Below are 14,586 nucleotides of genomic sequence, written 5' to 3' on the forward strand. Positions count from 1 at the left end.
CACCCCAGAGCACCAGGCACTGAAGCACAACTGGGCCACAGCCAGGAAGTCCTGCCCCCGCCCACCATGTCCAGGGACAGGCCTGTGCTGGTATCCTGGGGCCGGCCACTGTACAATGTTCACAAACAGGGCTTAAAGCAGCAGGGAGGGACCCCTCTCAGTCCAGAGGCCAGGACTGTAGTCAGGGTGTGGGCAGGCCCCACTCACTCAGTCCCCCTGAGACTCCAGCTCCTGGAGGCCTCTGCAGCCCCTGGTCTGTGGCCACGTCCCTCCAGGATGAGACCGTGCCCGTGACATCAGTGATTTGGTGACACTGGTGCTCCCTCGGCCCAGCCCGGCCTCACGGTGACTTAACCACACCTGCAAATAGGACTGCAGCTGAGGGTCCAGACGCACGTGAACCTGGGGGACACTATTCAACCCAGTCAAGGCACCAGTGGTACGAGGGGCAGCTCATGCCAGCCTGTGCGACAAGACCCCTCTCCGAGTCCCGGTCTTTCCTCTGTGAAGCAGAGCCACCTGCCTGCAACCATCCCAGGCCCCGTCGTATGCAGGAGTCACGCCTTGTTCTGGGATGAGGTACCAGGCAGAGGGAGGGTGTCGGGGCAGGGAGTCAGTGCGCTGGTGTGGGGTGGCGGAATGGGATCCCCAAGCTGGCCCCTGGTTTGAAGCCTTAAGCTCCTCCCACTGTGGCCTCAGAAGGCCCGAGATACGGGTGGCCATGCTGCAAGGAACAAGCAAGAGTGTGCTGGAAGCACCCCAAGCAGAGGGGGTGCCCGCGACCGACGTTCACACGTGGCCTCCACGGCTCAGGGCCCCTTGTCCTGGAACAGATTGGGGAGCACACTGAGGGTGCTGGGCCCCGAGGGAGGGCACTGAGGACAGGCTCACAGGTTGGCGGGCACGCTGCGGGTGCTGGGCCCCGAGGGAGGGCACTGAGGACAGGCTCACAGGTCGGCGGGCACGCTGCGGGTGCTGGGCCCCGAGGGTGGGCACTGAGGACAGGCTCACAGGTCGGCGGGCACGCTGCGGGTGCTGGACCCCGAGGGTGGGCAGTGGCATGGGGCAGGGCCCCGGCTGAGCCTGGGCAGAGGGTGGGGGCGGCCTCCCGGGGCTGCTCACTGCTGCTCACTCGGGGGGCCTGGAGTGAGGACACTGTGGTCCTTGGGGCACCTACTGCTCTCTGCCCCGGGGACCTTGGACAAGACACCTGTGTGCGTTTTCATGGCTGGCCTTGAGGTGTGGGTGCGAACACGTGGCAGGGCCCACTCCTGGCACTGGTCACAGCCCACAGGCTGGCCGCTGGGGCCCTGGCCTCTGCTACCACAGGCCCGAGAACCCTGAATGCCAGTCCCAGCCCAGGGCCCCTCCAAGACCGAGCAGATGAGGGTGTGGGGCCTGCTGTACCCCTGGGACCAGCCCTTGGCAGGCTGGGCTGGGCCATGGGGGGCACACCTGCTCTGGGGAGGGTGGGGGCTTCCGGGGCTGCAGCTGTTAGTGCCCGGGACAGACACAGCCTCCCCGGCAACAGCTGGGCCGGAGGTCGGACAGCCAGGACAGCAGAGCCCAGGCCGCCCCGGGGCCCCCTGGGGGTCGGTTACAGCGGCTGCAGATGCTTGGAGACAGTGGGGTGGGGCGGAGGAGAGGAGGGCCCTGCCCAGCCCCCAGTCCTCAGGGGTGATACCAGGACTCCCCTGGGTGGGGGCAGCATGGACTTGGCTGTCCACCCCCTCCCACGGCCCAGGGATCCCGCCACCAACCTGAAACTATCCCTTGGCCTCCCCTGCTCCAGGTCTGAGTCTCTGATCAGCAGCCATCTGCAGCCCAGGATATAGGAAGACCCCCTCCCACTAACCCTCTGGGCAGCGCTTGGGATACCCCACCCTCTCCCCAAGGCTGACGACCACCAGCCAGCATCCTGGGGCTGAGTGGAGGTGGGCAGGGCAGGGGGCAAGATGGAGGCTGGGGGCCTCGGTGGGGCAGGCCCGGGGGCTAGGGATGAGAGGGGCTGCCCCATGTAGGGGCTGCAGGGTCACCATGGGCACCCCAGAACACAGCAGGGCCCCATCGGGACTCCAGGCGTCAGCAGCCCAGGCTTGTCATTCACTCCTGCGGTGCTTGGTCTCACTTCCCGCGCCTGAGATTCGGGGGTCCCCAAGCAAGGGACAGTGGGTCTCACCCCAGGCCTGGGAGCAGCCCAGACACCAAGCTCCAGCCGAGGGGCTGCCATAACGCTGGCCCCTTCTCTCCGGGCCATGTGGGTCCTGAGGTCCCCGTCGTGACTGTGGGCTGAAGCCTCCCCACTGGCTGCCTTGTCTCAGAGGGACAGTGCCCAGACCCCCGCCTTCTGGTCCAAGGCGGCCAGGGTGCCCAGACTCTTGCTTAAATGTCTCCAGGCCTGTCTGCTGAAATGTGAATCTGTAGGCCCCTGAGACCCAGCCCCGCCGTGGGGACAGGTCCACTCTGCCCAGAGGCCCCGGGGTCTGCACAGCCTGGCCAGCCTGGATCCCCTGGCCTCTCCAGGCCCTGGGGCTGTCTGCTGGCCTGCCTGGCCTCAGTCCCTGCCAGCCAGTTCAGCAAAGGACAGGCCAATCGTCAGGGCCAAGGACTCCCTGGCCTGGCCAAGTGGGGCCGGTTTTCAGGACTCGGGGATTTTGAACCAGCTGCTGTGGCAGGTGTGGCCGGCCCAGCTGAGCAGAGGCACCGGCCGCCCGGAAAGTTGCCAGCCAGCTGCTGGAGGGTGCGGGGCAGCCAGGCTGGCCCCTCGCCCGGGCAGCAAAGCCAACAGAGGGCGGATGGGGCTGGGGGTGGCAGGAGGCCCCCACAGCCTGCAGGGTTCACTGCCACCCCACCGGAGCAGGGACCGCAACCCGGCTTTTCTGGGCCCTCCGGATGGCCGGGGTGGTCGGCTGGCCTGAAATCCCTGGTTCTCAGTCCACGGTGGGAAATCCTCATCATCCACCAGAGAAGAGGCGCCGCCAGCAGAGACCCGTGCCCCAGCCCCACGCCTCAGCCTCGGTCGCAGGGTCGGGAGCATTTGTGAGCTGCTCACACCTCCCAGTGGCCACTGCCAGCTTTGTTCGTAGGAATTCACAGAGGCTGAAGGGTGCCGGGGGATCAGGGAGCCCCGCGTGGTGCTGTGCTGTGGTCCACTGAGGGGACAGGCCCAGAGGGGGACCTGATCTGTCTCATGGGGGGACAGGGTCAGGGGGCTGGGCAAGAGGAGGTAGCCGAGGAGAGGTTGCCCTCTATGGGAGCCTCAAACCAGACAGGGTCTCAATGCTACCAGGAGCCCCGGGGGGTGTGTGGGCCACCCTTGGGCTTGGCCCCCATCAAACGGGTATCAAATGAGTATGCCCAATACCCAGGTGACTGGGCACCAGCTGGCCCCCGTGCAGGATGGTGGTCCCCCTGCGGAAGGGGCCACTGCCTGGCCATTGACCAGTGGACTCAGGCCCTCAGGCAGGTCCCCGAGGAGTGGGGAGAGGTGCGCCCCCTCCCCTGTTCTGTCCGGGCCACCACACAGCCCTGAGGCCTCTGACACTAATCCCTGAGAGAAGGGCACCCCATGGAGGGCTGTCCCCAGGGAGAAGAGCTCGGGGAAACACTGGGGAGGGGTCACCCAACCGAGGGGCCCCAAGGACCCCAGTCCAGGCTCAGGGAAGGGGCAGGGCTCTCCTGGAAACTTCCAGAGGAGGGGACCAGAGGCGCAGTAATTATGATCCCGGGTTTTTGAGGAGGATGCTGAGGCTCAGAGAGGTTGGGTGACCAGCTGTGGCCACATGGTGACCTGGTAGGAACCTGGCCCGGCCATAGGTGGCACTGGGGACCGTAGGCAGACTCTGGTCACCTGTTGCTCGACTCGCTCCAGAAGCCCCGCGGCGCCTCTGCCCCGCCCGCAGTGACCGCAGCGCCCAGGCAGTGGCGCCAGAGACCGATGGATGCGCGGAGGCCCCGTCAGCTTGCGACCTTCCCCGCAGCACGTGTCTGGGTAGGGTCCCGCCGCGGAGCGACAAGGGGTCAGTGCAGCCCCTGCCTGGGGACCGCCTGGCGCACGGAGGGTCGAGTGGGGGGCTACCTCCTCCCAGGGAAGGAGACGGGGGCCCCGGCATCCGGGCGCCTTCCCTCTGCTCCTGCCTCTACAAGCTGCCTCCCACCCCGGAGAAAGGGGAGAGCTGGGTGGGCCCCGACAGGCAGAGGGAACACAGCAGGGGGCTTGGGGGGTCCCAGGGAGAGGGCAGAGCAGAGGGCAGTGGGAAGCAGTTGAGGGTTGGGGGGAGGCGAGGTGGGGGCCCTTGACCTGGGTCTGTGCTCCCCCCCACCCCCACCCCCCGCTGAGCCACTCCGGCTCAGACCAGGCCCCACCCCCGGCTATTTTCTCCCAGACCCGTTGAGAGCCTCTAATTTGCCCTAATGCTTTTTATTTGTCTTTTCAGCTGGTTATCACTGTGTTGGTTTGATGTTGAGAGAGTCCACGTGAGCACACAGGCAGGGCCAGGTCTTTGAACATTTTCTGCTTGAGGCCCAAAGCCCCTGACCAAGAGGGGGTCCCAGTCGGGGGCTCTGGCATTTGGGGGGCGCTGCTGGGCTGGGGCCTTTACGATCGCGTCTCACGCCAGAGGCACAATGTGGGCGCCGGGCAGCAGGCTCTGGGGGCCCCGGCTGTGCCTTTCCCAGCCCCCCTGTGTCAGGTCAGCGCCTTCACGCTACACGCGTGGCCCGGCCTGAATCTTCAGTGGAAAACCCAGTTTCTGCACCCCATCCCGCTGTGGGATGGGGCGGGCAGGGGGCCAGGGGGACACGGCCAGTTGCCTGGGTGATTCCTCAGGCCCACCTCCACACGCGAATTGCTGTGCAGACCCTCCAGGAGGGTTTTGCTCCTCTAACCGCACTTCTCATTCGGAAGGTTCCATCTGGTTGTTTTCCGAATCCCCTGCCTCTTTCCCTGCTGTTGGTTTTCACTTCCGCTGTTGTCAGTTGAATCACTATGCTGATTGCCTGATCTCTTCTGACTCATTTCGCTGTTTCATTTCTCGTCCTCAGAGTGCTAGTGTGCCTGCTGCCACCCCCGTGTGTGCGCTGATCCTCAACAGGAGCTGCTTCGTGCATGGGGGGCACCCCCCTGCAGTGGACACGTGCCTTTGCTGGGCCCTGGGTGGTCTCTGCAGAGGCCCACAGTCTCTTCTTCCCAGCCACCCAGAGGAGCCTTCCCAGGGCCCCGCTGCGGCCTGGCGTGGACACCTGATCACTCTCAGCCACAGGCCCAGGGCCTGGCTCTTATGGAGTGGATAGCAAAGCCAGCCCGGTGCTTGGGAGAGTGTCTCGGGCTGCCCCTTGCTCTGGGGCAGGTGGAGCTGGGTGGGCTCTGCCCACACCAGGGTCAGCTGTCCTGCCCCACTGATGCTCCAGGTGGTCCCTCACGAAGGTACCGGGGGGACCAGCCCCAAGCCCGGGGAGGCATTGCTCATAAGCAGTGCTGACCGGTGATCACCACAGCCGGAGGCCTGGGGCTGAATCCAGCACTGGTTCTAGAAGCGGGTGGTGCGGGAGGACCGTGGACCTGTGTCTCCCCAGAGGTGTGTCTAAGTCTCCCTCCCAGTAACTGCTGGCGGGACGCTATGTGGAAATAGAGGCTTGCAGTTGTGACCGAGTCGAGGCTGTGAGGGCAGCTCCTGGCCAATGACTAGTGTCCTTGTGAGCAGAGGGAACTTGGACACGCAGAGAGGCGGCCGTGGACGGAGCAGAGGCAGACAGGGGTGAGGGAGCGTCAGGAAGGAGGCGGGAGGGTCCCCAGCCTGAGGAATGGGTGCGGCCTGCCCAGACCTGCTCCCACCTCTGGCCTGCAGACCCCGGGGAGCCAGGCTCCTGTTTCAGCCCCGGCACCCTGCTCGGTCCTGCAGCTGCAGTGACCACGGCCGGGCTCTGCCCGCAGGGCCTCCCTGTGCCCCCAGCCCTTGGCCGTAGGCATGACTGAGGTCTGCGAACAGCGCTTGAAGCCGGGTCCTTCCAGGCACCTGGTGAGCCCAGCTTCAGCCCCGGGGGCCTGGCCCACCCCAGCCCCCACCCCAGTCCCCAGGTGTCATGAGAGTTGCATGCTCTGCTCCTGCCGCTGGGGCCCGGCCACCGCGCTGGCTCTGTCGGAGTTGGGTCAGATCGCACCACCATCTAAAGGGCGGTGGCCTCGGTGTGTGGAGCCCAGTGGCGGTTCAGGCCTCTGGGCACAGAGCTGGTCCCACAGCTGCCAAGATCGCAGGCCGCTGGGCAGGACCATCAGCTTGGGCGCGTCCTGTGGCCCACAGGCGGTGGGGCCAGGCGCCAGATCACCCACAGGGAATCGGGGCAGGCGTGACCGTGGTCCCTGTGGGGTCCCCGGGATCCTGGGACGTGACTCAGCGCGCAGGCAGCGTCCCCCGGGGTGTGGCCTTTGACCCCGCAGCGATCCCTTCCCGGGAGGCCCCAGTCTTGCTCCTGAGGCCTCCAGGTGGATGAGGCCCACGTGAGCGTGAGCGACGGCGTCTCCCTCAAGCCACCTGACGCAGGTATAAGCACAGGCGCCAGGCCCACACCTGCGCCCGCGGTGGCTGAGCAGCCGCGTGAGCGCGAACCTGCCCGCCACAGCCGGCACTGTGGTGGCTCGTTTTCCGTGTTTTCACTGTTTCCCTTTACAGACGAGGAGGCAGCGCTCAGAGGAGACCACTGGCCTGGGTCCGCGGCTGGCCAGGGCAGAGGCAGGGCTCCCCAGCCGCACCCCTGCCTGGGCCGCCGCGAGGAGTCTGGGCTGTGGTCTGGGGTCGGGACGGCTCTGCAGCCCGCACTGCCCCGTGGGCCAGGTGGTTTGCTTGAAGGGAAGGTGGCCAGCACCCTGGTGTTGGGGCAGCCACGGGGCCAAGACAAGGCCCTGGGTGTGCCGGGAGGCATGGTGGAAGTCGTGGGTGGAGTTTGCTGATGGCCCGTGTGGATCCGGGCAATGAGTGCAACAATTTTCCTCTTGAAAAAAAATCAGAAGTTCTGGGACTTCCCTGGTGGTCCAGTGGCTGGAACTCTGAGCTCCCAATGCAGGGGCCCAGGTTCAGTCCCTGGTCAGGGAGCTAGATCCTGCTTGCTGCAACCTGCACCCAGCACAGCCAAATAAACAACTATTTAATTTAAAAAATCAGACTTTCTGGTGATGCTGGCCCTGTGTTCTCGAGGGCGGGAGCTGGGAGGGACTGTTGCTTAGCCAGCGGATGGCAGGGCAGTGGCCGAGCCTCACCTCACCGTGACTCAGAAGCGCTGCTGCTCCTCTGCTCCCCCTAGCTGAGGACGAGGCGTCCGGGAGCCTGGCAGCGGCTCATGGCTGGGGGCTCAGATGCTGAGACAGGGTGAGGGGGCTCCATCCCGAGTCCCAGCCCTGCGACTCGCTGCTGGGATGGTGCAGTGGGGACTTCACGCTTTTGTGCCAACTTACTGATGACTTTTCGTCTGGTGGGGAATTCTGCCTCCAAACGCCATTTGACTGTCAGATGTAAATGAAATGAAGTAAACTGACGAATCACTAAATTCTAACACATTAGAAAAGAGCGCTCTTGTGGCATCTGGTGACTTTTTAATTGATGCAAACGTTGGTTGCTATGAACAAATCGAGACAAATGTGCTCCTTCTGACTTGCCTCCGAGTGGGAAATTAAGCAACTCTAATGGACTCTGAACACACCGTCACCAGAGCACAGTAAATGTGGAAATGCAACACAGAGCCCTGCGGAGCTCTCCGTCTCAGGGAAGAAAGGGGAGGCAGCCGCTCCCTGCCCCAGGGACACAGCCCGCCCTCCCCTGGGGAAGCTGGGCCACAGAGGACCCGGCAGGCTGTCTGGACATCCGGCCACAGCCAGTGGGGTGTCCAAGCAGAGACCAGAGCATTAAGCCCCGGGGTGAAGCCTCTGCACCCCACGTCCCACCCTGACGTCTGGGAAATTGCATCTTAACAAAGCACGCACTGAAGCCTGAGACCACGGCCGAAGGCAGCGCGCACAGCGGCACCTGCAGCCGCTCACTCACCAGCACTCACACCTCAGTCAGGACAGACGCTGCCAAGGGGTTGCGGTCTGGGAGCTGCTGGAAGCCGAGGGACAAACAGGCAGCGTGGAGCACTCAGGGGCCTCCTGAAGGAGGGGGCGTGGGGAGGGGGATGTGGGCCGGCCCGGGGAAAGGCTCCGTGGTGGGAAGAAGCATGGTGCGGGGAGGAGGGCCTCCTGGCCCCCAGGACCCACCCAGCTGCGGGGTGGCTCCAGGTGAACTGGAGTCAGCCTCCTATGCTTCTGAATAGTCATGGGGCGCCTCAGCCCTGGTGCCCGAGCAGGGGCGGGGGCAGGGTGGCTGGAGGGGGATGTCGTGTCCAGCAGCCACTGGCCTCAGACTCTGCAGAGGGAGACGGCAGCGCAGAGCGGAGCTCCAGTGCGGGTGGGCCCCACGAGAGGGGTCGAGATCATCTGTGGGGGGTGCCTCCGGGCACTGTCCCGTTGCCATGGCTCCTGGCTGGGGCCGGTGTGACCTCTGCAGGGTGTCCCCAGGCTTCACCTCAGCTGACCTCCTGGGGCTCAGAGGCCAGGGGACACCTGCCAGGAGCAGGGCACAGGGAAGGGACACATTGCCTCTCTGGGCGTCTCCTCCTTCTGAGAGCCCAGGTGACGCCCTCCTGGGTGTTAAGGTGTGTGGGCATCGCAGCCTGCTAGGCGTAACTGACCAAGCACCCGCCCACCCACAGTGCCCGTCCCTGCCATGTGCCGGGCCCCGCCCTCATGCACGCCCCTGCACACAGGACAGTGAGCCTCAGAGAGGCTCTCCCTGGCCTTCCTGTCCCCACTGCCCTTTCCCGTCACCCTGATCCTCTCCACTGATGACAGTCTAAACGTACCTCTATTAAGTCACTTTTGGTTTGCTGCCCGTCTCCCTGCTGGCCTTCGCGCTCAGAGTATGGTCTCGTCTGTTTCGTGCTAAGTGGCGTCCGCACCAGCCCGTGCAGCCGTGGCCCCTGGGGACGCAGGAACTCCGTGTCTCCCACCTGAACACGTCCAGAGTGGGTGTGTGAATCTGCTGAGTGTGCAACAGGCCACGTGAGAGTGCCAGCCAAGCAGGAGATGCTGTCCAGCCCTGCCTTGCCACCTGGCTCCATCCGGAAGGCCTTATGCACTAAGACACAGGGACGTTGGCGAGGGGACAGCTATGCTCTGATGCCTGGGTTCAGGTGGCTCTGACGCCTGCTAAGGGGAGACCCCGGAGTGGACCTCCCCGCCAGCCGTCCTGACACCCATCGCTGGGACGCGGCCCCACTCCATCCCTCAGAGTCAGCCTCCTGCCTGTCTCCATCCTCCTCAGACTTTCAGAAGGGCACTCTGAGCCCCGTCCGACCCTCAAGCTCCGGTCTGCGGCCCCAGCGGACCTAAGAGAACGAGGTGGAGACGCCACCGTCATCAGAGTCACCGCCACCGACGGGACTAGGGTTGTGGGAGAGCTGCAGAGACCTCAGGGAGAAAAGGGGTCAGAGGACCGGCTGGCGCGGGGCCCGCGGGGAGCCGAGTGCCCGCCCCCACCCCGCCCCAGCCCCGCCCCGGCACCCCCACCTCCCTCCAACGCTCGCCCCGCCCCGCCTCCCCGCCCGCGCCCCGAGCCCCAGAGCGCAGCTCGGAGTCTGGAGCCAGCGCAGCGGGTGCGCGTCTCCCCGAGGGCCGAGGGCTGCAGGCAGCGCAGTCCCCCGGTGAGTGCCGCGCCCCTGCCCCGCACCCCTGCCCCAGCCCCCAGAGCCCCGACACACTCTCCGCGGGTCTAACCGCCTGAGCGCAGCCTGCACCCTGGCCCTGGGTCGCTCCACGCGCACCGCCCGCAGCCGCCCTGCCCCTCCACACCCCTCCCTCCCGTGCACTCCTGGAGTTCGCCGCCCGCTGCCCGGGGTCTCTCCCCACCCCTCTCATCGGCTCCTCCCTCGGTCTTCCCGGCCCCCCACCTGCCCTCGCTGGCCACCCTCGACCTGGAGTCAGGGCCGGCGCCCTCTGCCCTGAGTGGGGACCTCCCAGCCTCCCCGCGGTGGGCGCCGCAGTGGGGCCGCCCAGGCTGGTCTGTGCAGCTGGAGGCTGTGGCTGGAGTAGGTGGTGGGGAATAGGGGTAGAAGCGAGAATGGGAGGGGGCAGCTGGGCTGGGACTTCTGCGTGGGGAGACAGAGGGGAGAGGGCGGTGGTGCTGGGCCTGGGCACAGAGGGCCTGGTCGGGGGCTCACCCTGTAGTGGGAGGGAGCGGGATGCAGCCCTGGGAGCTGGAGCTGGGGACACAACCCCAGCATCTCCAGGGCTCCGGTGCTCTGGGCCCACACACCCCCTCCTCAGAAGGGAGTACACCGCCTAGAAGTTCGCCTGTGGGCCATCTCCCCGCCCAGGGTCTAGGTGGGGCCTGGACTGCTGGCCCTGGCCTCCCGCGAGCCTGGGGCCCCAGAGAAGGCGAAGGCAGGGAGACCCTGCTGCCCAAAGTATGAGGCGATCGCTGGTGCTGCTGAGCGCCTCACCCCCCCCACCCCCCCGCCCGCGGCAGACGCAGTCGATGCGCCAGTGATGGTAAAGGCACCACTGGTTCCCAGGGACAGTGGCTGGGAGTTCTGGGGGTGGGAGGTGGCCCTGGAGACTTCCCGAAGGGTGCGGAGGCCCCACGGAGATCCTGTTGTCACCTCCTGTGTCACGCGCACCTGAGGTCCCCTCCTGGGGGAGGGTGCCCCACGCCAAGGCTGCCTTAAGGACAGATGGAGCGAGTTTAGGGGTGAGGACAGGGGTGGCCATCAGCTGCCCCCCTGAGCCAAGCCCTCCGTGGGGAGGCAGGCCTGGGTGGGGCTCTTGGGTGGTGCTGGGGACTGTCCCTGCCCCGCACAGGGGAGGACCCAGGAGCACTGAGCTGCCATCTCAGTGGGTTCCACAACTGCCCCTGGGTGGCGGGGCCGGCTCCCTCTTGCTGACCAAGCATCATCTTAGCCTGTGAGGGGCTGGGCCCAGCGCTGGTCCTCCCTGGGGCACGGAGCACCAAGGTCCCCTCCCTGTCCCCAGGTCCCCGCGGAGGCTCTGGCCCCTCTGCGGAGCCCAGGGCTGCTGGTGCTGGGCAGGAGATGTGGGCTGTTTGGGGCAGGCAGGTGGGAGCAGCTATTGAGCGCCCATTGTATGCGGGGCATCACAGTAGCAGCCTGTGCCTGGATAGTTTCCTCTGCTCAGTGGCTTTGTACAAGTCTCTGTTATGGGAGCCTGGGACCAGAGAAGTGATATGACTTACCCAAGACCCCTTGGCCAGCATGTGGGGCGGGGGGCTTGGGCAGGGGGGTGGGCTCTATTCCCTAAGCCACAACAGCAGTCCCTTCCTGGTGGGGGTCTGGGTCAGAAAGCCCCAGTGACGGCTTGTGGTCCTTCCACCACTGCCCTCCCCATCCCTTATCCAAGAGGAAGGGGCCGGAGGGATGAGTCCCCATGAGGGTGTGATTCCTGTGACCAGGATTGCTGTCCCTGAATAGTGACTCTTGCAGAATTGGGCTTCAAGTGGCAGGCACAGCAAGATCGACCTAATTTTGTTCTTTGCTGCTCTGAAGTTTAACTCAGGCCTTGGGGTGCCTGGGGGAGGGGGGCCTGGCAATTTGTTCGGGTTACCTTGGGTCCTGGGTGTCAGGAGCACCCGGCAGTCTCCTGAAGGCGCTCATCTGATTCAGAATCAGACTCACATTCAGGCGCATTGAGCTCCTGCCCCACTCAGCCTCCTGAGAGCCCTTCCTTGGGTAATTTTTGGGGGAGGGTGTAGTCCCCAGGACTCTCTCCCCAGATGCCGACACAGTCCACCCCACCATCTCCACACCAGAGTCTAGCATTCACTCCCCAGCAGCACCTCGATGGAACTTTAAACATTATTTTACATTTAATTTCTTTTTGTAATGTGAGGGAGCCTTCTGTGCCCAGCCCTGGGGCACAGAGATCAGCAGGCCGACCCCCTGCCCACCAGAGCACCACTGCCTTGGGTCCACTCTCGGGGTGTTGGAGTGGCCCTCTTGCCAGCCGGGTGCCAGTCCCGCCCACCCCTGTCCCCAACTTGGAGCGCAGCCCAAGAGACCCCCAGCTTCGTCTTGAAATGCATCGACCCCAGGAGCCTGTGTGCATGCGTGCCAAGTCCCTTCTATCGTGTCCAACTCTTTGTGACCCCATGGACCATAGCCCACCAGTCTCCTCTGTCCATGGGATTCTCCAAGTAAGAATACTGCAGTGGGTTGCCGTGCCCTCCTCCAGGGGATCTTCCCGACCCAGGGATCGAACCCGCATCTCCTGTGTTGCAGGCAGATTCTTTTCTGCTGAGCTACTGGGGAAACCCCCTCTTCACCAGGAGCCTGCCTTAGCCTTTTTTAAACAGAGGTTTTGTCATATATCTCACATCTGGTCACAATACACAGCAGGAGTGCTGGCGACCCAGACCAGCAAATCCTGCAAGACTCATAGAAAGGTCTTTTTCTGCTTCCAGCCAGCCGGGGCCCTCCTCCAGGTGGGAGCTTCAGAGGGGACAGCGTTCGTCTCTCCTTGGCTCCTGGGACCCTCGCGGGTGGGGCCTGCCATCCTAACCCCCTGCGCTGCTCCAGGGTTTCTGTCCAGCCTCCCTGCCCACATTCTCCAGAGTTCTCGCTTCCTCCTCGATGCCCTGTAGGTCACTCAGACGCTGTTTCATCTTTACTTTATCTGCTCGGGACAGAGTTCGTCCCAGGTCAGTTTCTGCAGGCGCCCCTGCGCCCCGACCTCTGCACCTGCTCTGAGGGGGTGTCCCTCAGCCCCTCTTCCAATTCTGATTCTCTCTTCATCTGTGTCCAGACTTTTCTGGATTTTTTTTTTTTTTTGGTCCAAATGTTGATGTTTTTCACATCCAAGAGTTGTAATTTTCAAAAACAGACGCTTGTTCATTTTACTTCTCAGATAGAAGCCAAATTCATTTCAGAGTATTTATATCCAGGCCTGGAGGATCCTAAACATTTCTAAACATATCTCAAGCACACTTGCTCATTTACTTTTATGTCACCTGAGCGAATCCACTGACCACCTTCGCGCTGCTGATTTTCCGGGTTGAGTTTCCCGGTGGCCGTGGGGGCAGAGAGTCTCCCTGTCCTTGCCGGTGTTGCTTATGCTACGCCCCCTTGTCCACCAGGTGTCAGTCGCCCACCCCCAACCCTGGGCCCCCGGCCCAGGCCCGTCAGCCGCTGGGGATGCCCTTGGCGCTGAGGTGGCTTCGGGGGTACCGAGGGTCAGCTGACCCCGGCTGGTCATCACGGCGCTTTCCAGGCCCCTCGAGGCCTTGTCTGGGCCCCCCGAGGGCGCCTAGACCCCCATCCCGGCTGAGGTGTCAGCCCCCATCTTCCCTTCCTCCTCTCCTTCTCGTCAGCGGAGGCGGTTCCTTCCGCGTGAGGATCACCGTTTTTATGAACCACTTCAATGTACAGAAAAGTACCAGAGGGATACGGTGGGTACACGCGTGCCCGTCACTGTGGACTTCAGGTGCCACCTCCCCAGCCCTGCCCTGGCTCTGTCTCTACAAACCCCGTCACCCCGGAAGCCTCCCCTGAATCCGCCTGCCCCACACTGTCCCCCCGACCACACACACACACACACACACACACACACACACGGACACACAGACACATACACACATAGACACACACAGACATACACACACACAGACACATAGACACAGACACACACAGACACAGACACACACAGACACATACACACAGACACACACACAGACACATACACACAGACACATACACACATAGACACACAGACACACACACAGACACACACAGGCACACACACACAGACACACACACACAGACACACACATGGACACACACACAGACACACACAGGCATACACACACACAGACACATAGACACAGACACACACAGACACAGACACACACACAGACACATACACACAGACACGCACACAGACACATACACACAGACACAGACACACATAGACACACAGACACACACAGAGACACACACAGGCACACACACACAGACACACACACAGACACACACACAGACACACACATGGACACACACAGACACACACAGGCATACACACACACAGACACATAGACAGACACACACAGAGACACACACACAGACATACACACACAGACACATAGACACACAGACACACACACATACACACACGGACACATACAGACACAGACACACAGACACAGACACATACACACAGACACATACACACATAGACACACACATACAGATAGACACAGACACATAGACACACACACACAGACATACACACACACAGACACATAGACACAGACACACACACAGACACACACACACAGACATACACACACACAGACACATAGACACACAGACACACACACACATACACACACGGACACGGACACACAGACACAGACACACAGGCATACACACACAGACAGACACACACAGACACAGACATACACAGATAGACACAGACACACACACAGAGACACACACAGACATATACACACACAGACACATAGACACCGACACACATAGACACACACACACAGA

This window comes from Ovis canadensis, chromosome 24 (genome assembly GCF_042477335.2).
Source record: "Ovis canadensis isolate MfBH-ARS-UI-01 breed Bighorn chromosome 24, ARS-UI_OviCan_v2, whole genome shotgun sequence".
Lineage (NCBI taxonomy): Eukaryota > Metazoa > Chordata > Mammalia > Artiodactyla > Bovidae > Ovis > Ovis canadensis.